Source organism: Schistocerca serialis, chromosome 10 (genome assembly GCF_023864345.2).
Source record: "Schistocerca serialis cubense isolate TAMUIC-IGC-003099 chromosome 10, iqSchSeri2.2, whole genome shotgun sequence".
NCBI lineage: Eukaryota > Metazoa > Arthropoda > Insecta > Orthoptera > Acrididae > Schistocerca > Schistocerca serialis.
Genome location: NC_064647.1, coordinates 230,942,818 through 230,970,118, shown reverse-complemented (window position 1 = coordinate 230,970,118; position 27,301 = coordinate 230,942,818). Strand labels below are relative to the sequence as shown.

At 46.9% G+C, this 27,301-nt stretch overlaps 1 protein-coding gene across 5 annotated transcripts in view; it reads left to right on the top strand.

Annotated features, from left to right (window-relative positions):
• LOC126425087 (kinesin light chain) overlaps positions 1-27,301 on the top strand; it is a 431,165-nt gene that overhangs the window by 153,431 nt on the left and 250,433 nt on the right. Inside the window, exon 1 of one of the 5 annotated variants that reach the window (XM_050088001.1) lies at positions 7,967-8,106. The exons of the other annotated variants lie outside the window; for them this stretch is intronic. The gene's annotated coding sequence lies outside the window, so the exon portion shown is untranslated. Of the gene's footprint in view, positions 1-7,966; positions 8,107-27,301 lie in introns of those variants that run through there. 5 annotated transcript variants of the gene reach the window in all.

Here is a 27,301-nt window from a genome sequence, read left to right as displayed (position 1 = left end):
AGAAGTGACGGTCAATATTTCACGCATGGAAAGCACAGACCAAAAGTAGCTAAAAAGCTCCAGTAAACATCGGTCCGCAAATGAACCGTTCCAGGTGTATCGCATTAATTCGAGTCAGGGAACCAATTGTAAACGCCCCTGAATATCGCGCTACTTACGTTGCTATCTCGAGGTTTGGGATCGATTGTTTATTTACGCATGCGCACCTACTTCACCTTCCCCCTCCGTGCACTGTGCCATACGGGACTCACAATCAGTTACGAATGTGAGGGCACCATGGACAGATGTGTTACTCCAATGAACAGAGCGCTGACACGCACTTCATGTGTGGCAAAGCGAACGGCAGTGCCCATGAGGCTGCACGATTTTTTGAATAACGCTGATGATGTGATACGTGTGTTGCATTAGGATTGCCATCGGCACAAATGTGACAATTGTGGTAGTTAAAAATACTATCATGGGTAAATCAAGCCTCATACGTGAACTGAATACTGCTTAAAATAAAAACAGGGGATTCAGGGTACTCCGTTGTTGCACCCATTGGCAGAAATTCTCTCTAGGAGGGAAGTCTGCACTCTTGTAGGCTTGCACTGGCTGGAGTAATATGGATAGAGTTCCTGCCGACGTAAAATCCGCCACACACTGCTACGACTCATGACATTCTCTTGGGTAGCAATCCTCTTTGATGAAGCGCTCGGACGTCCGTGTACAATGCGTAACACTCTTTCCTCAACGTCGGGTGTTACGGATCTGGATCTACCTTCTCGCAGTATATCCGGTTTCGGTGTACTGTACTGCCAGGTGTACGTGGTGGAGTCCCACTGAACACACGCCGGAACATGTGGTTCATGCATGACTGTGCTCCAGCACAGTTTCATATTAGAGTGCGCCGGCTTCTAACTCGGACTTTAAGGTCAACATTAGGTAGGTGGAGGAGGGCCCGTGCCGTGACCTCCAAGTTCTCCGGATTTAAATCCCACGGCTTTCTGTGTGTGGGGGTCGTGCCAAAAGCTTGGTCTAGGCTGCCGAGGTCAACTCTCTTGAGAAATTACGCTTGCGGATTGAAGCGGCCTTCCAGCATGTACAGACTTCCCCTGGACTGCCCGATAGGATTCGTAGCTCATTTCAGCAACGAGTTCAGTGTTGCATTCAGACGCATGGGCAACATTTCGAACACAATGAGATTTTCACTCTGCAGCGGCGTGTGCGCTGATATGAAACTTCCTGGCAGATTAAAACTGTGCCGGACCGAGACTCGAACTGGGGAACTTTGCCTTTCGCGGGCAAGTGCTCTACCATCTGAGGTACCCAAGCACGACTCACGGCCCGTCCTCACAGTTTTACTTCCGCCAGGACCTGGTCTCCTACTTTCCAAACTTCACAGAAGCTCTCCTGCGAACCTTGCAGAACTAGCACTCATGGAAGAAAGAATATTGCGGAGACATGGCTTAGCCACGGCCTGGGGGATGTTTCCAGAATGAGATTTTCACTCTGCAGTGGAGTGTGCGCTGGCAGATTAAAACTGTGTGCCGGACCGAGACTGGAACTCGTGACACAGTTTTAATCTGCCAGGAAGTTTCACCTGCCTTAACGTTTACAGGTGGCATGTGTTCTTAGGCACCGCGACAGAAAATGTGCTGTATCTTGACAACGGTAGATTTGTGTACCCACGTCTATTGGAGATTTTTAGCTACTTTTGTCCTGTAGTTTCAATGCGTGAACTGTTGACCATCACTCGTGAAACACCCTGTATAATCAAATAACACCTTACCTCAATACAAATGCTTTTTACTGTCACTTTAAACTGTGTACATCATTTTGAATACCCATGTGTATTAGCGTCAGTTGTGTGACTTGGTGCGATAGTATGGACGCACAGCTTGTGAAGACTGCTTCAGCAGCCAGTGTTGTTTCTCTGACTGACAAGCGCCTCTCGTGCAATCCCAAATGAAGCGTTCTTGCTAATTGTAGGAATACTGGACATGGAAATCGGGAAAAGAACAAACCTTTATGCATCAAGGAAAGACAGTCAAACGGAAGTACAAAGGCTACTTTCGAAACTGAGACCGAACAGACAAAATTGCGCCAGCGACAGTGTGGGAACTCCGACACATACGTTGTGGGATGAAGATGCAACGGGTAATGATCGCCAGGTATGGGGTACACTGCATCTCAAACCAGAGCCAAGGAACCAGCCGACCTGGCGCGTCTTGGACGAAGCTGCAGCCGCAGTATCCGAGAAAGCCGAAGGCGACTTCCGGAGGCATTAAACCACACGTCAGCGTGCTGAGGCAACGTTCCATGCGGATGGAGAGAAGGCAAACTGAGATCGGCCACAGGTAAAGACAACACTCCTTCAAGCCTGTACCGCACTGGTGCGATTGATTAACGGGAATGTGGATTCTGCGATGTTAGACTGATTCGTGGAATCGATTGCCGCAGTGGGCGACGAGGGAAGGAGGGCAGTAGCGGAAATTCACTCTTCTGCAGTTGCCCTTCCTGTTTGTCCCATTCGCCAGCATACACAATCGTTGCAGTCTCTCTCATTCCGAATTTTATACCCCATCATTCCAATTATTCCTTCTCTCGATCAGTGGTAGTTTAACATTGTGAAGAATAAAATAAATGAAAAGAATGATTGTAGCAGCGGGAATCGAACCCGCGACGATGATTTGACCACTGGGCCACGGTACTGTTAGGTCAACTGCCCCTCAGAACTCCCTCGTGCGTTACGCTTGCGCCGTAGTTTCAATGAGAGATACTGATCTCTTTCTGTAAGCAGCGTAGCGCTGGTAGTGCGGTAAAGGATGACGTCACGTCAGATCACGCACATTCGGAAACAGCCAGCTGCGTCCCTTCCCTGAGTTGATAATAGCGAAGCTGACATTTAATTTCAGCACTCGACACTGGTTTCTTGTTACGGAGAGAGCGCTGCAGAAGTAGTATTCGTCCATTTTATTTTAATATCAGCATGCATTCGAAGAGAAGTGGCACACTTTTAATGCGGTTTCCGGCTTGCGTTCGAAGTGAAATAGCACAATTTAAGTGCAGTATTCACTGTGTGAACATTAGCACGTGATAACCAGCCGCCACTGCTCTGTTATTCCCGGCTGTCTGAGCGACAAATCCAGGGTTCTTTCTTGCCGTCATCCTTGCTCCGTTTACTGTACCATGGCCACACCACTGAAGAGCTCTTTCTTCAGTTTTTTGGACGACTAATTGTTGACAATCCTTTATCACCATTTCCTTATTTCTTGTCCTCTCTCTCTCTCCTCGATATGCTGCCTCCCTCTTTATTCCGCCCATCTCTACTGCCTCTACTCTACTTTTCCGCTACAGAAATACACTCCTGGAAATGGAAAAAAGAACACATTGACACCGGTGTGTCAGACCCACCATACTTGCTCCGGACACTGCGAGAGGGCTGTACAAGCAATGATCACACGCACGGCACAGCGGACACACCAGGAACCGCGGTGTTGGCCGTCGAATGGCGCTAGCTGCGCAGCATTTGTGCACCGCCGCCGTCAGTGTCAGCCAGTTTGCCGTGGCATACGGTGCTCCATCGCAGTCTTTAACACTGGTAGCATGCCGCGACAGCGTGGACGTGAACCGTATGTGCAGTTGACGGACTTTGAGCGAGGGCGTATAGTGGGCATGCGGGAGGCCGGGTGGACGTACCGCCGAATTGCTCAACACGTGGGGCGTGAGGTCTCCACAGTACATCGATGTTGTCGCCAGTGGTCGGCGGAAGGTGCACGTGCCCGTCGACCTGGGACCGGACCGCAGCGACGCACGCCAAGACCGTAGGATCCTACGCAGTGCCGTAGGGGACCGCACCGCCACTTCCCAGCAAATTAGGGACACTGTTGCTCCTGGGGTATCGGCGAGGACCATTCGCAACCGTCTCCATGAAGCTGGGCTACGGTCCCGCGCACCGTTAGGCCGTCTTCCGCTCACGCCCCAACATCGTGCAGCCCGCCTCCAGTGGTGTCGCGACAGGCGTGAATGGAGGGACGAATGGAGACGTGTCGTCTTCAGCGATGAGAGTCGCTTCTGCCTTGGTGCCAATGATGGTCGTATGCGTGTGCAGGTGAGCGCCACAATCAGGACCGCATACGACCGAGGCACACAGGGCCAACACCCGGCATCATGGTGTGGGGAGCGATCTCCTACACTGGCCGTACACCACTGGTGATCGTCGAGGGGACACTGAATAGTGCACGGTACATCCAAACCGTCATCGAACCCATCGTTCTACCATTCCTAGACCGGCAAGGGAACTTGCAGTTCCAACAGGACAATGCACGTCCGCATGTATCCCGTGCCACCCAACGTGCTCTAGAAGGTGTAAGTCAACTACCCTGGCCAGCAAGATCTCCGGATCTGTCCCCCATTGAGCATGTTTGGGACTGGATGAAGCGTCGTCTCACGCGGTCTGCACGTCCAGTACGAACGCTGGTCCAACTGAGGCGCCATGTGGAAATGGCATGGCAAGCCGTTCCACAGGACTACATCCAGCATCTCTACGATCGTCTCCATGGGAGAATAGCAGCCTGCATTGCTGCGAAAGGTGGATATACACTGTACTAGTGCCGACATTGTGCATGCTCTGTTGCCTGTGTCTATGTGCCTGTGGTTCTGTCAGTGTGATCATGTGATGTATCTGACCCCAGGAATGTGTCAATAAAGTTTCCCCTTCCTGGGACAATGAATTCACGGTGTTCTTATTTCAATTTCCAGGAGTGTAACTATAAATATTTCAGATGTACTAGTTCCGTAAAGAAACGATGACGCCAATGAATCAACTTTTCAAAATGTTTACAATAAATTGTTTCAGTTTTATTATAGCCAATTTTTAAGCCTTCTTTCAGATATACTCTAGTAAGTTCTCCTGTTAGTTCCTAACGATCATTTGCACTACAAGCGTCTCATCAGTAAAGTAGTTGGCTCTGCCATGTTATAGCAACACGTTTTCCATTTTTTCCTGCCGTAGAGATCAGAGAAAAACATTTTCTATCATTGCTACTAGTTGTTTGTATGACAGAAAAAGAAAAATTTCCAACTGAGGACGGAGATTTATTTATTTATTTTTTAGATGCAGCGTCATGAACATTTTACGATACCATAATCGGTTCGACCATCCAGTGCCCATATCCAGATTGTCAGTAGGATTCGTACTACAGTTTTATAATTTATATAAAAAACATCACGATTCGAGGACCGACTCTTTTTCTTTATTGGCAGTCCAGATGATCACTGGCTGGTCGAAGCGGTAACAGGATTGTGAAATGCTCATGTAAATGTGTCGGAAAATGTAAGAACAACGTAAGTCCAACACTTTGTATGTAGCGCAGGAAGAATTATTTTTTGAATGCCCCTATGCGTGCAGTAATTATTCTAATCTTACCTTTATGATCGATGTGTGAGCGATATGTAGAGGGTTGTAGTATATTCCTACAGTAATCATGTAAAGCCCCCGATGCGTGCAGTAATTATTCTGACTACGAATATTACTACGAAGTCTTTCGCGACGGAGTCCTTGTATAAGTAGTTTACTTGCCGCGTCAAATTTGGATAAAATTTACGCAGTAATTATTCTAATCTTACCTTTATGATCGATGTGTGAGCGATACGTAGAGGGCTGTAGTATAGTCCTAGAGTAATCATTTAAAGCCGGTCCTTGGAACTCCGTCGACAACTATCTTTAAGACTCTGCCAGTTCTGTTTCTTCAGCATCTCTGTGACGCACTCACACGGTTCAAACAAACCTGTGACCATTTATGTCCCCCTGGTAGTCCTATTTGGTACGGATCCCACACACTTAAGCAGTATTCTAGAATGGGTCGCACGAGTGATTTACAAGCAATCTCCTTTGTAGACTCTTCGCATATCTCCAGTATTCTACCAATAAACCGAAGTCTACCATCTGCTTTACCCACGACTGGGCCTATGTGATCATTTCGTCTCGTGTCCCTGCACAGTCTGTCATACAGGTATTTTTATGGATTGGCCAATTCCAATTGCGATTCTCTGTTAGACTACTGCGTTTTCACGTTTTGTGAAATGTACAGTTTTACATTTACGAACATTTAAAGCAAGTTGTGAATGTTTGCACCACTGTGAAATCTTATCAAGATCCGACTGAATATTCGTGCAACTTCTTTCAGACAGTACTTCATTATAAATAACTGCATCATCTGCAAGAAGCCTTAGGTTACTACTAATATTGTCCCCAAAGTCATTAATATACAACATGAACAGCGAGGGCACCAATACACTCCCTGGGACACTCCTCAAGTTACCCTCCAAAGTGACTTCCATACATGATGATATGCTGCATCCTCCCTACCAAGAAACTCTCAATCCAGTCACTAATTTCGCTTGATACTCCATACGATCGTACTTTTGAGAATAAGAGTGGACGCGGTACTGAGACAAACGCTTTTTGTAAACCAAGAAACACTGCATACACCCGACTGCCTTGATCCGATGTTTTCGGTATGCCGCGTGAGAAAAGTGGGAATTGGGTTTCACATGATCGATATTTTCGAGATCCGTGCTGATTAGCATTTCTGTTCGAGATACCTCATTATGTTTGAGCACAGAATATCATCTAAGATTCTACAACAAATCCATGTCAAGGATACTAAACGGTAATTTTGTGGATCAGTTCTGCTACCGCTATTGGGTGTGACTTCTGCTTTCTTCCAAATACTGGGCACGGTTTTTTGTTCGAGGGCTTTATAATAGATTTTAGTTTGAAAAGGGTCTAACTCTGCCGCAAATTCTGTATAGTATCTGGTAGGGATTCTATCGAGCCCTGGAGCTTTGTTCAAGTTTAACGATTTGAGCATTTCCCAACACCACTGACAGTAACATTTCACTTGTCTTTTCAATGGTACGAGGATGAAATTGGGACAATTCTCCTAGGTTTTCCTTTGTAAAGGAACATCTGAAAACTGTGTAAAGAATTGCTTTTGCTTTGGTATCCTCAATTTCTGCTTTTGACTCATTGGACACTAATTTTGGTGCCACTAATAGACTTTACATGGTACCAGAATTTCTTTCGGTGTTGTGAAAGATTGTTTGACAATATTCTGGAGGTTTTACGCATTGCTCTCTTGACAGCGTAACACGTTTCGTTCAGCCTGCCTCCCTTTGTAGTCGTATGCTTTGTTATACACCTATTATACAGTACTCTCTGTTCAATTCGGTGTGTCTGGGACAGTATGCAGTATTTTTTTTTTTTTTTCAAAGATTAAGACCATTTAGCTAAGCGTTCTGTGGGAAACGAAGTATCGAAGTGATGACCTGAAGGTGATCCAGTATCAAAAAACTAGGTTCCCGAATTATAGCATACAAACGAGTTTGGAAGGTGGCGCACAACGACGAAATAGTTTTATGGAAATGAATATCGATGCCTGTCGTTGTCTTGGTGACACGAATTGTGATGATTCTAGAATACAAAGCAATCGGATAAATTGGTAGTTTGCTGTTGCGACACAGTGTTAGCAAAATGTCCAGAATGAATTTTTTATTCCGCAGCGGAGTTTACGCTGATATGAAAATTCCTGGCGGATCAAATCCGTGTGCCGGACCGAGACTCGCATTCGGGATCTTTGTCATGTTAGCTGAGTCTTTCGTTCTGCAGTGGCGTTTCTCGATGCGTATTTTGTTCGCATTAACCCTCGCATTGCTATAACGAATATTTTCAAAAAAACGGTGAGGAAATCTGAACTGCGCACCGCCCTTACAAATTACGGTTATTGCAATGTACACACCACCATAAAGTGAGAAACTTTATATGAAATATCTTGCACGCCGCCAAAACATTTTTCGTTTAAATTCGTATTACTGCGAGTTGATTGAGAACGGTAGCAAGACACTGGCATTTTGCCCACCAGGCGGCAGCACATGCAGCGACGCGCGCGCCGTTGCGGCCCGCAGTCGTACTGCCGGCGAGACAACAGAGTAGTGCTTCGCTGTTTAGTCTGCTTGCGGGTCGGGCCGGAGCAGCTTGCTTTGTGTAGTGCGTAGTGTGTGTGGCTTTATAGCAGGAAGCGGCGGCGCGATGCCAAATTTCCGTCGTTCCAGTGTTCTGTAGTGAGTGTTCCACCATGTTCTAGGGCCTTCCGCGAGGAACGTCTCACGTGCACAGTGCTGCCAGTCGTAATGCGTAGCTGGAAAAGCTGCTACGCGCGTAATGGAAGCGTCCACGAAAAGTCCACTCTAGTTATTGAGCCTTCAGTTGCTGCGGTTCCGCAAGAATAAGTGCCTAGTTTGATACGGCAGATACAAAGCGACGTAGCTGCTCCGTCAAGTCGTGCACTCCTAAATTACATCTGCAGCCCCATTTCGTCATTCTATAAATAGACTTAGAGAAATTGACTGAGGCTTTTTTTTATTAATATATTGCAGGTGCCTCATCTACGAAGTTGTGGTGCAGAAATTGCTGGCAAAATGTGAGCAAAGTGTCATACTGGAATATTGATCGTCACCGTATTGAGAGAGCTATTGATTCGGACTGTGCTATACGATGTCTGTCTTATTTCTTGTTGCTGGGTCTCTCTGGAAGTTTTCGCGTTTATCATGCAGTGATGGAATTTCATGCGCTCGTTGTTTCATTGCGGCAATCAAGTAATATAACAGTCCAGGGAGCGTTTCGTGTATAGTGCTCAGCGTGTGGTGTCGTGGTATGTCTCTGTGAGGCTGCGTGTGCCAAGATAGCGAACAAGTGACCATCTAGTCGTGCCGTGTGCCGTGTGGCAGGAAGTGCTAGCTGGCTCATCTGCGGCCGTGACTCACGCCGGCTCCAGGCGGGATCAGAGCGGTAAAATATCTCGTGCTGACTAATCGCTGACGCCCCCTTTAAACACTGTTGTTTCTCTCTGCGTTACTGCGCCAGCTGTCTAACAGCTTGTTAGTCTTACGTACCACTACCTTGGGAGATTGGGAACACAGTAGAACCGATTACTTCTTTCGGTATATATACACGAATCCATCAATATACACATAGGACACTTGTGCACAAAATGTTTCCTGAATTTTTTATGACTTAAAGTGCGTTAAATTTGGCACAAATGAAATCAGGCTAGGTCATTGATAAAATCTTAATTTAGCTTCACATTTTTTGGTTGCACACACCTCAACGAAATTAACCTTTCAGCGTGATACAGACCTCGGGATATGCTACAGATAAGTCGTCATAACCAGGATTTCAGGACGGGCTCGTACTATAGCCGCGAAATGGATGACCGTCCCATCGGTAAATGTTTATTTGCTACATTATCTGGTGGCTGGAGGTTCTTATGTTCTCAATAAATTATCGCATGGAGAGGGATAAAACCACTGCTTATTTATTCCTCGTTGCTATTGTCATACAAAAGTATTTGAAAGACCTTTATTAAGACTTTCATAAAATTCGCTGTTGTACTGTCGGCCACTGAGCCATTTTCAAGTGTACAGCTTAAGCAGATGCTTAATTTGAGGTACCTTTATTTTATGAATAGTTTAAAGTGAAAGGGACGATTAAGTTCTGAGCGAACTACAAGGTATCGGCTGCACCTTCACGATCTGTGTAAAGGTAAGTGGCCGACTGTTTCCGCTAAAGGTTAGGCGTCTAAGAAGGTTGATCAGACAACCTTTTGAAAGAAAAGGAAGTTTATGGAAATCGTTATTTTAGGCTTCTGCTAGTGACACAATCAAAACGTTTTACAAAGTCAGTTTCAGCCACACATGTAGAAGAGATGCGCCTAGTGTCACAAGGAGGCGTGTGGACTTTGCATTTGACCGATTTTTAAAACTTCCAGATTCCGCGTAGCTAAGAAAGTACAAACGGTTTGCTTATTTGTATTTAGGATAACTCACACTGGCCATAAGTAAACGTTTGCCTATGTAGTTTGACAATCAGTGCTCACATATTCCTACTAATCATGATTGTTAGCCCATAAATGTCAGCATCAGAGCATGCTGTCGGCCATTTCACTGAGGCTCCTATGTCTTGAGTAGGAAATGACGGCCAGCGTACTCAGCCACAGAGCGGCAATGCAGAGTTTGGGGTCTACTGGTAATAACCGGTTTAGCCATTACGTCATTATCATTGACTGCAATAAGTTTCATAGTTCAAAGCAATCTCTAGCAAATACGGACAAATTCAACGTTGGAAGATCGATCCAGCAAGTAGTTTCTTCAGAAAAACGTTTTGGCGAATTATGTGAGTACACCTGTAGCGCAGACTCTGGTTCATACGTTCCGTATGTTTGAGTGCTGCTCGATCCAGTGACAATACGATTCAGGAAGCGTTAGTCAGTTGCGTGACGCATGGCAGCGCTCACAAAAGGGCTGGCGCCTGAGTTGTTGGGCCACTGTGGAAGCCCTCGTTCACAGAAGTGGCTGCTCGCTGTCGAGGGCAGCCAAGAGGCCTCCCCTCTCCTCCTCCTCCCCCTCCCCCACCCCCTCCATTGCCCAAAATCGCTGGCAGGGCCATGCCTTCCCACAAGGCCGCGGAAATAGCTCCCGGCAGTTCGGAGGTGCGCGCTTTACCTTTACCTTTGCGTCTTCTTTGGTCAGTTGTTTACATGGAGAGTATAATACCAAACCTCCGCGTCTTGGTTAAATCACGTTGACGGCCGTACAACACTTTCTCCTCCTAAATATGAGTCATACAGCCCAGAACTTGTCCGGGTTCCTATCTAAAACGGAAATTAACTTTATTGTGGATGTACTGAAGTTCCACTGTAAATGTGAAACTTTGCGCGCTTGAGGAAGCCTCCGATACTGCCACTCTCTGAACGTTGTCACGAGCGGAAAATTTGAAGCCGATTCGGACAGACTGACCTGTAGTGTAGCCTGAAGGCAAGGTTAACTTGGAATGTTTGGCTGTGAATTAGCGAACTCACCTAGTCTGATGATCTATTAAATTTGTGTATTCTATCGTTAAATTTACGTTCCGATCGAAAGGTATTTTCTAAGTTTGGTGAAGTATTTAAGTCTTCGGTGTAATCTTGATTTTGTGAAGCAGAGTTGTATTTAGTGCGTTTATTATGCCACAAATTGTGTGACTATGTATATTCAGAACCCTTAACATTTTCTAGCATCACCTGGAGATATTCATTCAGCACGAACCGGGTAGTGGCGTAATAAACGTATCTGAAATAAAGATGTTGTGGATTTGACATTTAGTTTTTATTGTCTTAGGCGAGACAACCCCCATAGCCTTGCGTAGGTAGTTGTACTTTGATAGTTAAACTCTGATTATATGACGTCAGTCCCAAACTTCTTAAAATGTAGTCACCTTTTTCAGTTTTCTTGGGAGTACTTAAAGTGAGCAAAGTCCGCGCCCAGCACGTGACAGACAACTAGGGAAAATAGTAGAATACCGCACAAATGGAACATGACAGCTCGAGTCCCAAAGACTTGTAAACCATGTCACCGAGACATAAATTTTCAGCTCGTGAGCAAGACAGTACACGGAAATACGAATATTTTAGGTTGTAGACTTCACCTGAGACATTGTAGTGCCCTTGTCGTGGCGGTTGACTGAGCCAGGAGCATTCGGAGAATTCTCATTACGGTAACTGCAGTCGACCGGCTCTCGTCTGCTACAGTACTTGGTTGCCATAGGATTACCTCGCGAGGTGTCAAATGGGGATGAAACACATGTAGAACTGCCCCCGCAAGAAATCGATTGACACGAACCTCTCGTCGGATGGGAAAGACGAGGTGCAGCGCGGCCTGTCGTGACGCGAGACCTAATTTAAGCTTGAGAAAGTTTTCCAAAGTGGCGGCTGCCTGGTTGCTCAACCCGCGGGCTCGTAGCCAGCCAGCTGCTCCCATAACCAGGAATATCGCCGCAAATCCCTGCAGCCTTCACCGTCAAGTTCCATTCTTTCGTTCGTGTCCGATGTGGGGCCGGTGGGACTGACGGAGCCAGAGGAAAGTACATTACAGCCAGTCCAATTTGACCAAGTGACTGGCCACAACGCCGCTGTCGGTACCATGACACCATTATGGCGACTATAAACTCACAGAACCTCGCAGATTTTAAGTATCGAAACCTATGCGGAGTAGGGGGCTTTAGACGGGGTTGTCCTTAACGCCTTCCTACGTACTAAACATTGATGTACTCGGTGCGCGTGCCTTATATTATCTTTGAGTCAGAGCTTTCACCATTGTCTTTTTCAGAGGGGCAATTCTGTCGAAAAACAATTGAAGTGTACAAAAAATGTTCAAATGTGTGTGAAATCTTATGGGACTTATCTGCTAAGGTCATCAGTCCCTAACCATATACACTACTTAACCTAAATTATCCTAAGGAGAAACAAATTCATGCCCGAACCTCCGCCGGGACCAGCCGCACCGTCCATGACTGCAGCGCCTCAGACCGCTCGGCTAATCACGCGCGGCTGAAGTGTACACTATGTGAGATACATTGGTACTAAACAGTGAAAAGCCACTCGCAGCATCTTCATTTCTGTCACCATGTATGATATGGGGAATACTCCTATAGTCTCTCTCGGTATGCGCTTCCATGCATCACTGATTACGAATAGGAATCTCTGTTAACCACATATGGCTGTTTTCTACAGCTTCTTAGGCGATTCAGTCCATTTAGTTTGACGCATAGGCTGCTCAAACAAGATTCTACGCTTATTGGTAAGGCCGTGTTCACGTACAGCACATTTTTTTTCTCTCTAAATTCAGGTTACGGCCTGTCTGATCAACTAGGCATTCTTTCATCAAAAAAATTTCTCCCTTAGGGTAGTCAGCGTCTTCTATTTCATTTCTTTGTCCGCCAGGACCTACCTTCCATGGTGACGTATTCGTCTTAGTCCGTACTGTGTGGCTCTGAATTTTCAGAAATTTCGTGATAATCTCATTTCTGCTGCTCATTATTTCCGTACGTATTTGATTCTCGACGCAGTATGTGCTAATTAGGCTGGTCGTGAGAGTAGGAATGTCGTCAGCGAACTCTGATTTCCTGTTACCCTGACATTTTAATCCCATACGTGAACTATTTTTATTTTCGTCATTACTTCCTTAGATACACAAATTGAACAGTAGGACAGAAAGACTGCATTTCTAGCAGTTCATTCACTCCCTCTCGATTCTTTTATATTATCAGAACGAGATTTTCACTGTGCAGCGGAATGTGCGCTGATACGAAACTTCCTGGCGGATTAAAACTGTGTGGCAGGCGGAGACTCGAACTCGGGACCTTTGCACACAGTTTTAATTTGCCAGAAAGTTCCATTGTAGGAGACGTGTCTTTTAAGTACTGTTTTGAAACTTAAAAAAGACGTGCTAAGATCTCATTTTTATTTTTACATGAAAGCCTGTACCTTAATCTAATTTTCTACATAATTTCCGTCAACATTGATGCACTTGTCATAGCGTCGTACCAGTTTTTGAATACCCTCTTAGAAGTCTGCCGCCTGACTTGTTAACCACTGCATCACCACTGTTTTGACTTCGTCATCGTGTCGAAGACGCTGACCGCCCAAGTGTTTCTTCAAGTGCAGGAACAGATGGTAGTCACTGGGAGCAAGATTGGGGCTGTACGGTGGATGATCGAGTTTCCCATCGAAAAGCTGTGATGAGATCTTTGGTCTGATTCGCCACACGCGGACGGGCATTGTCTTTCAGCAAAACGATGCCTTTGCTAAACTTCCATGGACTGTTGCTTTGATTCTGATGTGACGTAGGCCACCCATGTTTCATCGCCCCTAACAATTTGGCTTGAGAAATCATCACCGTCGTTGTCGTACCGTTCGAGGAAAGTCAGTGCACTGTCTAGACGTTTGGTTTCGTGCACATCCGTCAATATTTTCGGTACGCAACGTGCGCACAAATTTCGCTAATTCGAGTGCTGTCATAATGCCATACAAAACACTACGAGAAACATTAGGAAAGTGATCCCGCAAGGAGGAAATGGTAAAGAGTCTGTTTTCTCTCACCTTATTGTCCACTTCCTGCACCAGACTTTCATTAACGACCGAAGGACGTCCACTCCGTTGTTCATCATGGCACATTTATGCGGCCATCTTTAAACGCTCTCACCCACTTTCTTACCATTCCATCACTCGTAATGTTTTATCCGTGAACTGCACAGATCTCACAGTGAATATCGATCGCTTTTAGGCTTTTAGCACTAAGAAATCTTATAACAGCCCGTACTTCAGTCGGTGGGACTCACGATTATCGGAGGCATATTAAACACTCAGTACACAACGTAAACAAGGAAGAATCAGACTGTAATGGCGCCAGTACGTAGATTAAGGTACAGGCTTTCATGTAAAAATAAAATTGAGATATCTTAGCACGTCTTTTTTTAATTTCAGAACGGTAGGCCTACTGACTCACAAAACACGTCTCGTATATTACATGCCCTTCCCTACAGCTTATACCTATTTTCTTGAAAATTTCAGACATATTTCACAATTTTAAATTCGAGGTCGCTTTTTCTACGTCTACTCTGCCCCATGTAGATGTCTTGATGTTTATCTTGCTTCGATTAACATTAACAGCGTCAGAGTTGCTACTGTGGTGGCTATAGCTTTCCTAGAATCAAACTGATCATCCAACAGATGTAATGTACTGCCCGCAGATCTGTACGGTGTCAGAAGGAATGGCCCATTGAGCATTGGAATTCGTTGAAGGAGTGGAAGAAGTGTCTGAAGACGTAGACCTTATAAACACAGCTGTAGCCACTTGAAGCTAGACGTAAAGACCCGAAAAGACAATGACTGTGGCGATGAAAGACGACTTTGTGTAGGTGGTTGTTGTCTACGAGATGTTGTGGTGGGACTTAGGGCAGCGGTGTTGGCGACTTTGGAGGCGCCCTGTCAACGGATCCAATTATCGGGTGCGCGGCGCCGCCGCCCCCGGCCGGGCACTACGAGTGGATGCCTGCCTGCTTGTCTGACTTTGCGCGTCGCGCTGGCTTTGGCGCCACCTCTGCCGCTATTGATCCGCACGTCGCGTGTCGATAGCTCTCCCCCGGGGTCGCTAGATCGATCCCGAGCTGCTGCCAGCGTGTTGCAAGGACGCGCCAGCGCACGCTATGCCCCGGTACCTGACTGCGACGTTTCAATCACCTTAATGAGTGCCCTAGCTGCGGCCGTTATACATCTGGTCCCTGAGGTTTTCTCGGGCTCGATTAATGGTGTGCTTCCGGGCGAGTGTGCTCTTTCCGTTTTTATGCACAATTTTTCGATAAACGACTCATTCGTATTCTCCAGGCGCTTTGAGTTTTGTCTTCTCGGTGGGTGGACTCCAACCACACTCCGGAGTAACGACGGAATGGCGCCGCTGCCCATGCTCCTACCCCATTCTCGGCTCCCACAACGATCTCTTGTGTTAGACGCGCACTGTGTCAGCATCCGAGATGGGTGAGAAGGCGGGCTGGTTCTTAGCTGTTATGCGCCACAAGCCTTGTTTAAATTGAAACCTCGGACTGTATTAGTGTTCTTTACATCTGTTTCGGTAGATCCCTTAATTACGCTGTCCCAGAAACTTGGCATTTGCACCATTGGCCTCGCGGCATTTCGTTTTCTGATTACACTCGAGGGATATTTCGGCGAATATATATCACACTGGGAAAAAAGGCGTATGAGAGTAGTACAAACTTAGTTACATTTACAGACAGTTCATCCATCACGGGAATACACTCTCTAGAACAGGGGTTCCCACCACAATTTTCTCGGGGACCACCTCATCGGATTGGTACCTTGTCATATCACAGTATCAAGTACCTAAAAAGCCAAATTAAGTCTTTTTATACCTTTTCTACTTTTGCTCCTTAGAAAAAACATTCGTTATTGAGTAAACTCTTCCGGGCTAAGTTGCCGTGGTCGATCTGTAGAATTTCTTCTCCCTGACGTTTCGTTCTCAACTACGGAGAACATCTTCCGAGGTGAGTCGACGACTGGCTGCTAGGAGCTGGGGCCGCCGCTTATATAGAGATCGTAGGGGGCGCCACCACACGTCACATGGCGTCGATGTGCAGCTATCTCTGGCTATCGTCTGTTCTCTCGATTGCAGGCAATCGATTGTCACGTGATTGATGCAACGTCGACCGCCATATCTTATCCAATTTTAATCCTTCTTCTTTACGATTAAAATTGTATTGATGTTTGTGGATTTCAATTGCCTCTCTATACATACGTGTATAATAGTGCGACGTCCTTGCTAGCACGCTTGTTTCACCAAATTTTATGTCGTGATCTCCATCCTTAAAAACATGTTCCGCTACTGCCGATTTGTCGATATGTCCCAAGCGACAGTTTCTTTTGTGCTCCGTCAACCGTGTATTGATGCTTCTTTTTGTAGTTCCTATGTAAACCCTGCCGCAACTACAAGGAATTTTATATACCCCTGGGGTGGCTAGGGGGTGACGAGCATCTTTTGTTGATCTTAGGCATTCACTAATTTTCTTAGTAGGTCTAAAAATGGTCTCTACCTGAAACTTGGCTAGTACTTTTCCAATGCGATCCGTGATATTATGGATGAACGGAAGAAATACTTTTCCAGCTGATGGTTGTTGAATGATTTTCTGGTACACTTAAATAGCATCAACCCAAAGATTAAATTTACTATGGAGAAGGAGAAGAATGGACAACTTAACTTCTTGGATGTATCAGTTATCAAACGGGCGGATGGGACCTTAGGCCATAAGGTCTACAGAAAAGGTACACATACCGATCGCTACCTCCATAAGAACTCAAACCACCACCCTAGGCAAAAGAGGGGGGTCATAAAAACACTAGTGGATAGGGCCAATAATATTTGTGAACCAGGCTACTTACAAGAAGAACTAAACCATTTACGAATGGCCTTTGCGAAAAATGGTTATACAAAAAACGAGATTAATCGAGCACTTCACCCAAATAGAAAAATCCTAAAAATAGGAGACAGCAACAACCATCAGCTGGAAAAGTATTTCTTCCGTTCATCCATAATATCACGGATCGCATTGGAAAAGTACTAGCCAAATTTCAGGTAGAGACCATTTTTAGACCTACTAAGAAAATTAGTGAATGCCTAAGATCAACAAAAGATGCTCGTCACCCCCTAGCCACCCCAGGGGTATATAAAATTCCGTGTAGTTGCGGCAGGGTTTACATAGGAACTACAAAAAGAAGCATCAATACACGGTTGACGGAGCACAAAAGAAACTGTCGCTTGGGACATATCGACAAATCGGCAGTAGCGGAACATGTTTTTAAGGATGGAGATCACGAAATAAAATTTGGTGAAACAAGCGTGCTAGCGGGGACGTCGCTCTATTATACACGTATGTATAGAGAGGCAATTGAAATCCACAAACATCAATACAATTTTAATCGTAAAGAAGAAGGATTAAAATTGGATAAGATATGGTGGTCGACGTTGTATCAATCACGTGACAATCGATTGCCTGCAAGTGAGAGAACAGACGATAGCCAGAGATAGCTGCACATCGACGCCACGTGACGTGTGGTGGCGCCCCCTACGATCTCTATATAAGCGGCGGCCCCAACTGCTAGCAGCCAGTCGTCGACTCACCTCGGAAGATGTTCTCCGTAGTTGAGAACGAAACGGCAGGGAGAAGAAATTCTACAGATCGACCACGGCAACTTAGCCCGGAAGAGTTTACTGATAAAGACGCCGGCCGTGAAAGCCTACATGGAATGATTCGTTATTGAAAAAATATTGAGCTTAACTTTTTCAATTTAGCCATCGTTGTTGTTAAATTTTGGATTATTGCTCGAAATCTTTGTCTTCAAATCTGGGTGTTTAGTATAACAAATGCATTATCTTCCTCTTCATCAGTAGGCCTTTCCCGTTTTAACGAACCACTTTTTAACCAACGGTCCATTTTTAACTATGCGAACTGTAGCTTCCCTAAAAAACAACGCTTTACAAACACTACTGTTTTAATACAGGATATTGAATATGTAAACAATACCGTCTGAGAAAGGACTGGAAATAAATTAACAATGGCCGATTGTCGTGTCAAATGCGAGTTTCTGTGTTAAGTGACTGCCAGTTGTCGGCTGCAAAGAGGCAGCGCGCGTACTCTAACGGCATACAGCAGAACTATTTGCATCTATCTAATTCTAGTTTTGCGCTAGAATGTGCTAGTGTCTATTGGCTCTAGGAAGTTGCTAGACGCAGAAGTTGGCTAAAGCTCTGCCCATGCAGGAAGGGGCCAAAAAGAAAAATCTGTAATCATACGAAATTTATTTAAAATTTTTTCCATTCTTGCGGACCCCTCTGGCATAGATCGCGGACGCCTGGGGGTCCGTGGACCACCTGTTTGAAACCAGTGCTCTACGATTGTAGCCTGTTATCGATAGTGATACTGTCAAGATATCGGACGCTGGAATTGAGATTTCCTAGAGTGTAGCAGACGACAGTTTTCATGTGATACAAATAATTTTTCGGATTTTTCCTTTGAATTGTTCCGGTAAACGTAGCCAAATTTCATGATTCTAGGTCAGCTGGAAGTACCCTCTAGGTTTCTATGAGTGTGTTTGTATCAAAATTACACAAACGGCATTTTTCGAGTGCATTGATGATTAACTTACATTTATTACCCCGCCAAGCAACATAGACCTCGTAAAAAAATTCTTTGATGGGAGCGAAGTACGTTGTATGGCAAGTTTCCATTTGAGTCTGCCTTTTCGGAAGTTGGTTCAACTTGTTGGAATGATTGGCTGTCAGACAAGGAGGGCTTTACTGGAAAAAATAGACGGTCGTCAAAACGTTGTGTATAAACTGGAATCGGCAACTCGCCAGAACGCACGAAAGCAGGCCATTAAGCTGCTATGTACAGGTTTCTGAAATTTTTCTTTTAAACATGTTACCCTTCTTATGGGTATCCAGAGGCTAAAAACAAAAAAGATAGAAGCCACCTCTAGCCACTTCAGCTGTAAACGTCCCTGTTGAGCCTGTATATTCTATATAATTTATCAACATTATATTCGTTTCTTCCACGTGAAGCCGTGTGCCGTAGTGATATTCTCCGCTTTTTCGCGCCTGCCTTACACCGCCTTGGGCGCTGCTGAGCTATATGTCATTACGAGTTTGTGCACGCATGTTTCAGGACAGCGATCCAAATCCCCGTCCGACTTTTCATATTTAAGTTTCCCGAGGCTTTTCTACGTCGCTTTGAAAAGTTTTGCCGGCGTCGGTGGACGAGCGGTTCTAGGCGCTTCAGTCCGGAACCGCGCGACTGATACGGTCGCAGGTTCTAATCCTGCCTCGGGCATGGATGTGTGTGATGTCCTTAGGTTAGTTAGGTTTAAGTAGTCCTAAATTCTAGGCGACTGATGACCACAGATGTTAAGTCCCATGGTGCTGAGAGACATTTGAACCATTTTTTTAAAGTTTTTTCCTTGCCCTTCCCCAGTTACAGCTCGTGCCCCGTCCGAGGGACATTAAACTGAGAGATATACTTGTTGCACGTTATGTGCACTTGGGGGGTAGGGCGGATTGTACGCGCTGCTATAGGTTGTAGGAAGGTCATCTTTTTTTTTTTTTGGTCATCAGTCTACTGACTGGTTTGATGCTGCCCGCCACGAATTCGTTTCCTGTGCTAACCTCTTCATCTCAGAGTAGCACTTGCAACCTACGTCCTCTATTATTTGCTTGACGTATTCCAATCTCTGTCTTCCTCTACAGTTTTTGCCCTCTACAGCTCCCTGTCGTACCATGGAAGTCATTCCCTCATGTCTCAGCAGATGTCCTATCATCCTGTCCCTTCTCCTTATCAGTGTTTTCCACATATTCCTTTCCTCTCCGATTCTGCGTAGAACTTCCTCATTCCTTACCTTATCAGTCCACCCAATTTTCAAAATTCGCCTGTAGCACCACATCTCAAATGCTTCGATTCTCTTCTGTTCCGGTTTTCCCACAGTCCATGTTTCGCTACCATACAATGCTGTAATCCAGACGTACATCCTCAGAAATTTCTTCCTCAAATCAAGGCCGGTATTTGATATTAGTAGACTTCTCTTGGCCAGAAATGTCTTTTTTGCCATAGCGAGTCCGCTTTTGATGTCCTCCTTGCTCCGTCCGTCATTGGTTATTTTACTGCCTAGGTAGCAGAATTCCTTAACTTCATCGACTTCGTGACCATCAATCCTGATGTTAAGTTTCTCGCTGTTCTCATTTCTACTACTTCTCATTACCTTCGTCTTTCCCCGATTTACTCTCAAACCATACTGTGTACTCATTAGACTGTTCATTCCGTTCAGAGATCATTTAATTCTTCTTCACTTTCACCCAGGATAGCAATGTCATCAGCGAATCCTATCATTGATATCCTTTCACCTTGTATTTTAATTCCACTCCTGAACCTTTCTTTTATTTCCATCATTGCTTCCTCATCATAGGGGCGAAAGGCTACAGCCTTGTCTTACACCCTTCTTAATACGAGCACTTCGTTCTTGATCGTCCACTCTTATTATTCCCTCTTGGTTGTTGTACATATTGTATATGACCCGTCTCTCCCTATAGCTTACCCCAACTTTTTTCAGAATCTCGAACAGCTTGCCCCATTTTATATTGTCGAACGCTTTTTCCAGGTCGACAAATTCTATGAAAGTGTCTTGATTTTTCTTTAGCCTTGCTTCCATTATTAGCCGTAACGTCATCTATACAGCCAAAAGAATTTCAGAAATATAACGTCTCACACTGCTAGCCTTATTTTCGTGAACTTCGATAGAGTATGTTATAATGCTGTAAAATCCGCAACTGTTAACCCATCTCCATTCAACATCACTGAATATACTGTGATTTAGAAATGGGTTAAAATTATCTGAATGCATTTTGAAACTTCAAGCTCAGGCATGTTTGCTTTAGCATGTTACGTTTCATAAAATCGTTGGCTGCGCAGAGTCAAAATCGTTGGCTGCGCAGTCAAAATCATAATTTTGGTTTGTGAGCTACCCTCTTCATTGGCCCCATAACGGCAGAAACGTGTCGTGCCAGACGGTACGTTGCTATTAAAACACGGCTGTTCCAAAAGTCCTTGATGTTCTAACGTCAAAAATGTTAGAGGAAGGTTGATGTGCCGTTGAGCTTACGCCTGGAGCGTTATTATGGCATAACGTCAGAAAGCCACACGGGTGAACTGTAACGGCAGGGGCTCTGGCACTGTAGCTGGTGGGCAGAGTATCTTGCCTTCCCTTTCTACTGCCCTTGCTCGAGAGGCGTGCTGCTCGCCAAAAGTTGTGCCGGGGCTCAACTTCCCCCGCCCCTGCGGTGTGCATTTGGCGCCTCGATTTCCAGAGTTGCCTGCTACAAGTTTGGCTGCAGGCCGGACGTGGCGGCTACAAAGTTTTCGGCGTCCGCAGCTGCTGTGATACAAAGCCTTACAGAGGTCACCACGTAATGCGACGCCAGCCTTGCCGCAGGCTGCGCCACGCAGCTAGGTTCCTCCATACTCTGGCGTGGAAGAGGTTTCTCGTTGGGTCAGTAAATGAGGATGCAGTATATGGAGTGAAAAGCATTTGAAACTAAATGTCTAGCAAAATGTGGTCGGGAATGGTTCCCTGAGGTGTTGTCGGTCGGTGCAGTATACTAAGCCAAGGCGACGTCGGTACAGGTACGCTACATTAATGGTATTTGTCATAATTGGCTAGTGGGAAAAGGGCGCAGTTTCGTGACCGGTAGAATCGAGGAGATAAAGGACATTGAAGTTTGCCACCTCTGCCGTTTTTCACAAGTATGAGGGTTGAAACTTTAATAGTGGCAATTATTTATTTACAGCTCGTACAAAATAGATACGCGTTTCAAAGTTTTACTGACCTTCAAAGTAGTCACCAGCATTGTCTGTAACCCGTTGCCAGCGATGTGGAAGTCGTAGGATACTCTTAGCAGCGCCAGTTGTGTTGAAAGTTGGAGCAACGCGGCCTACTGCCCGACTAATTTGTGCCAGTTCTGAAGCGAATGCCGTGAAGTGTTTCCTTCAGGTTAGAAATCGAGTTGAACTCACGAGGGCGTAGGTCAGGGGAGTTCAGTAGGTGGTATAGCACTTAGCAGCCCCCGCATCAACCAAACAAATCAGTAAAGTGCTTGAGCATTGTCCTGCAAAATGGTCATGTCCTGCAGAAAGTGTCATCACTTCTAAGCTGGTCGTAGATTGTGTTCCAAAAATGAACAGCATAGAGACAGAAGTGACAATTTCTGCAGGACCTGACCATTTTGCAGGACAATGCTCAAGCACGTACAGTGCAAGCTGTTACTGATTTGTTTGGTTGATGCGGGGGCTGCTAAGTGCTGTACCACCTACTGCACCCCCCTGACTTAAGCCTTCGTGAGTTCAACTCGATTTCTAACCTGAAGGAAACACTTCACGGCATTCGCTTCAGAAGTGCTTAAATTCGCCGGGCAATAGACCGCGCCGCTCGGACTGTCAACACAATTGGCACTGCTAAGAGATCCCCCTGCGGGTTCGGGGGTAAGAATAGGCCCGCGGTATTCCTGCCTGTCGTAAGAGGCGACTAAAAGGAGTCCATCCCCCTCACGGGGGTAGTTAGCGCCTGCGTCCGGAGACGGACGGTTCCACGACCTATAATCGTGGTCTTTTTGGTTTTTCACTTCTCGTTTCTTCCTTCCTTTTGTTGGTTCCTTTCCTTGCTCTTCTCGACCTCACTGTCTTCCTTACTCATTCCCTTGACTTCTCCTTGCCTTCTCATTGCCTTTTTCTCCTTGCCTTCTCATTGCCTTTTTCTCCTTGCCTTCTCATTGCCTTTTTCTCCTTGCCTTCTCATTGCCTTTTTCTCCTTGCCCTCTCATTGCCTTTTTCTCCTTGCCTTCTCATTGCCTTTTTCTCCTTGCCTTCTCATTACCTTCTTCTCCTTGCCTTCTCATTACCTTCTTCTCCTTGCCTTCTCATTACCTTCTTCTCCTTGCCTTCTCATTACCTTCTTCTCCTTGCCTTCTCATTACCTTCTTCTCCTTGCCTTCTCATTACCTTCTTCTCCTTGCCTTCTCATTACCTTCTTCTCCTTGCCTTCTCTGGTCTCCGCCTCGGCGTTTGAGACAGTCTGTCCTCTTTCTCCCTCTCTCTCTTCTTTTTCCTCTTCTACCTTCCTCCCTGTGCGTGCCTGAAGGCCGACCCACGCGTTCGCACGTGTAGCCGGTGACGGGGTAACGCGTAATTCCCCGCCCTGGGTAGACATGTAAGGCACGCGCGTACCCCCTGGTAAAGGCCAGGCCCGGGGAGGGGTGATTGCCTGAGCTGATACCTTCTGACCATGCCGATTGGTCCCTCCGTCTGTTTCTCGGGAGGTGTGACCTGAGGTGTAAACATTCACCTAAGGCGGGAGTGCCCTCTGAGAGGGTCCCCACAAGGAAGGAGCGCGCCATCGGAGACGCTGGCAATCATGGGGGATTCCTCCGCAATGGATTCTACTCCATCTCTTTCGACTTCGACTCAAAAACGGAAACGTGACCAGCCAACAGTGACAAAAGTACTACCGCCTGCCCCACAGTTCCTCGTAGTTTCTCGATCTGAGGACGGAAAGGATTTTTCCTCTGTCAACCCTTTCGTTATTCAGAAGGGCGTAGATGCCATAGCCGGATCTGTCAAATCTTGTACCAGGTTGCGAAACGGCACCTTATTACTAGAAACTGAGAGTGCCTTTCAGGCACAAAAACTGCTTCGGGCCACCCTCCTGTACACGTTCCCTGTCCGGGTGGAGGCCCACCGAACTTTGAACTCGTCTCGTGGTGTAGTCTATACTAGCTCCCTCGACGGATTGACTGACGAGGAGCTTCAATCATTCCTCGCTGAGCAGGGCGTGACGGCTGTCCATAGGGTCATGAAAAAGGTCAACAATGACCTTGTACCGACCCGGACAATTTTCTTGACCTTAGATAGTGTTAAGCTGCCATCGCGCATCAAGGCGGGCTACGAGGTTATTTCTGTTCGCCCCTATGTCCCGACACCTACGCGCTGTTACCAGTGTCAGCGTTTCAATCACACTAGACAGTCTTGTTCCAATGCGGCTAAGTGTGTCACTTGTGGCGGGGATGCCCATGAGGGTGACTGTCCACCTCCGTCTCCTCGTTGTGTGAACTGTCAGGGTGACCATGCCGCATCCTCCCGCGACTGTCCTGTCTATAAGGAAGAACGCTGTATCCAAGAAATTAGGGTCAAAGAGAAAGTGTCCACCTCGGCTGCTCGCAAGCTATTGGCTAGTAGGAAGCCCACGCTGCTCCCAGCGGGGAAATACAGTACTGTCCTCGCCTCTCCTCGGACTACCCGGGAGGTAGCAACCCAGACATGCGATCTGACCTTCAGCACCACGGTCGTCCGTTCGGCCAGTGCTAAGATCGCGCGGTCGACGTCTCCTCTTCCTCCCATCACCCCACAGACACGAGCACCTTCCTCAGCTTCTGCTAAGACGAAGACATCGAAGTCAGATGCACGGGCCTTCAAGAAGGAACCATCCCGTGCAGACTTCCTCCGTACCTCGACCTCCCAGCCTTCGACCGGTACTTCCACTACACGTCCTTCCAAAAAGGCGCATAGGAAGCACAGTTCTCCTTCTCCGCCACGGCGCATTCCTTCTCCTGCGCCACCCAGCGGTTGCCGCCCCAGGCCGTCATCTGTTTCGCCTGGCCGCACCGCTGGTAGCCGTACATCTGGCCGTTCACTGGCGGAGGAAGCTCCCCCTCCCGGCCATCCTCCCGAGATGGCCGATGACCCTATAGACCACATGGACGATGACTGTCCGCCTACTGATAGCGGCGGCAGTGCTCGCTCGAAGCCAGGCCCTAAGCGGCCTTCGAGGTGACCACTTCTCTCATCTTCCTTTTCTTACGATGGCACTTATTCACTGGAATATTCGCAGCATTCGCTCCAACCGAGAGGACTTGAAGTTGCTGCTCCGCTTGCACCGTCCGCTCGTCGTAGCCCTCCAGGAAACGAAGCTACGCCCATGCGATCAAATTGCCTTGGCACACTACACCTCTGTGCGTTTTGACCTACCCCCTGTGGTAGGTATCCCAGCTCATGGAGGGGTTATGTTGCTGGTCCGGGATGATATTTACTACGATACCATCACGTTGCACACCGGCCTGCAGGCAGTTGCCATCCGCATTACTCTCCCCACTTTTACGTTTTCCTTTTGTACCGTTTACACTCCATCGTCATCTGCCGTTACTAGGGCAGATGTGATGCAACTTATTGCTCAGCTACCTGCACCATTTTTGTTAACTGGAGACTTCAATGCCCACCATCCCCTTTGGGGCTCTCCAGCATCCTGCCCGAGGGGCTCCTTGTTAGCAGACCTTTTCAACCAGCTCGATCTTGTCTGCCTCAATACTGGCGCCCCTACTTTTCTTTCGGACACATCTCACACCTATTCCCATTTAGACCTCTCTATATGTACTCCCCAACTTGCACGCCGGTTTGAGTGGTATGCACTTTCTGATACATATTCGAGCGACCACTTCCCGTGTGTTATCCAACTCCTGCAGCATACCCCCTCTCCGTGCTTCTCTCATTGGACCATCTCCAAGGCAGACTGGGGGCTCTTCTCTTCCAGGGCGACCTTTCAGGATCAAACCTTTACAAGCTGCGATCGTCAGGTCGCACACCTCACGGAAGTCATTCTCGCTGCTGCTGAATATTCCATCCCTCACCCTCCTTCTTCTCCACGTCGCGTACCGGTCCCCTGGTGGACCGCGGCATGTAGAGACGCTTTACGTGCTCGTCGACGTGCTTTACGCACATTTAAACGCCACCCTACAGTGGCGAATTGTATCAATTATAAACGATTACGTGCTCAGTGTCGTCGTATTATTAAAGAAAGCAAGAAAGCCAGCTGGGCTGCTTTCACAAGCACCTTCAACAGTTTTACTCCTTCTTCTGTTGTCTGGGGTAGCCTGCGCCGGCTATCTGGCACTAAGGTCCACTCACCAGTTTCTGGCTTGAAGGTCGCGAATGACGTCCTTGTAGCCCCTGAGGCTGTCTCCAATGCCTTCGGCCGCTTTTTCGCAGAGGTTTCGAGCTCCGCTCATTACCACCCTGCCTTCCTCCCCCGCAAACAGGCAGAGGAGGTTAGGCCACCTAACTTCCGCTCCTCGAATTGTGAAAGTTATAATGCCCCATTCACCATGCGGGAACTCGAAAACGCACTTGGCCGATCACGGTCCTCTGCTCCAGGGCCAGATTCTATTCATATTCAGATGCTGAAGAACCTTTCTCCTGCGGGTAAAGGTTTTCTTCTTCGTACATATAATCGCATCTGGATTGAGGGACATGTTCCCGCATGCTGGCGCGAGTCTATTGTTGTCCCGATTCCTAAGCCGGGGAAGGACAAGCACTTGCCTTCCAGTTATCGACCTATCTCGCTTACCAGCTGTGTCTGTAAAGTGATGGAGCGAATGGTTAACTCTCGATTGGTTTGGCTGCTCGAGTCTCGACGCCTACTTACCAATGTACAATCTGAATTTCGTAGGCGCCGCTCTGCTGTTGACCATCTGGTTACCTTGTCGACCTTCATTATGAATAACTTCTTGCGGAAGCGCCCGACCGCGGCTGTGTTCTTTGATTTGGAGAAGGCTTACGACACCTGTTGGAGGGCGGGCATTCTCCGCACCATGCATACATGGGGCCTTCGCGGTCGCCTCCCTCTTTTTATTCGTTCCTTTTTAATGGATCGACAGTTCAGGGTACGTGTGGGTTCTGTCCTGTCCGACACCTTTCGCCAGGAGAATGGGGTGCCACAGGGCTCAGTCTTGAGCGTCGCTCTCTTCGCCATCGCGATCAATCCAATAATGGATTGCCTCCCAGCTGATGTATCAGGCTCCCTTTTCGTGGACGATTTTACCATCTATTGCAGCGCGCAGTGTACACGTGTCCTGGAGCGCTGTCTCCAGCGTTCTCTTGACCGTCTTTACTCCTGGAGTGTCGCCAATGGCTTCCGTTTTTCTGCCGAGAAGACGGTCTGTATTAACTTCTGGCGCTACAAAGAGTTTCTCCCACCGTCCTTACGACTCGGTCCCGTTGCTCTCCCAATCGTGGAGACAACCAAATTTTTAGGCCTTACATTTGACAGGAAACTTAACTGGTCTCCACATGTGTCCTATTTGGCCGCCCGTTGTACCCGTTCTTTAAATGTCCTCCGTGTTCTCAGTGGTCTGTCGTGGGGAGCGGATCGAACCGTCCTACTTTGTCTATATCGGTCGATCGTCCGCTCCAAGCTGGATTATGGGAGCTTCGTATACTCCTCTGCACGGCCATCCATCTTACGCCGCCTCAACTCCATACAACATCGGGGTTTACGACTTGCGATCG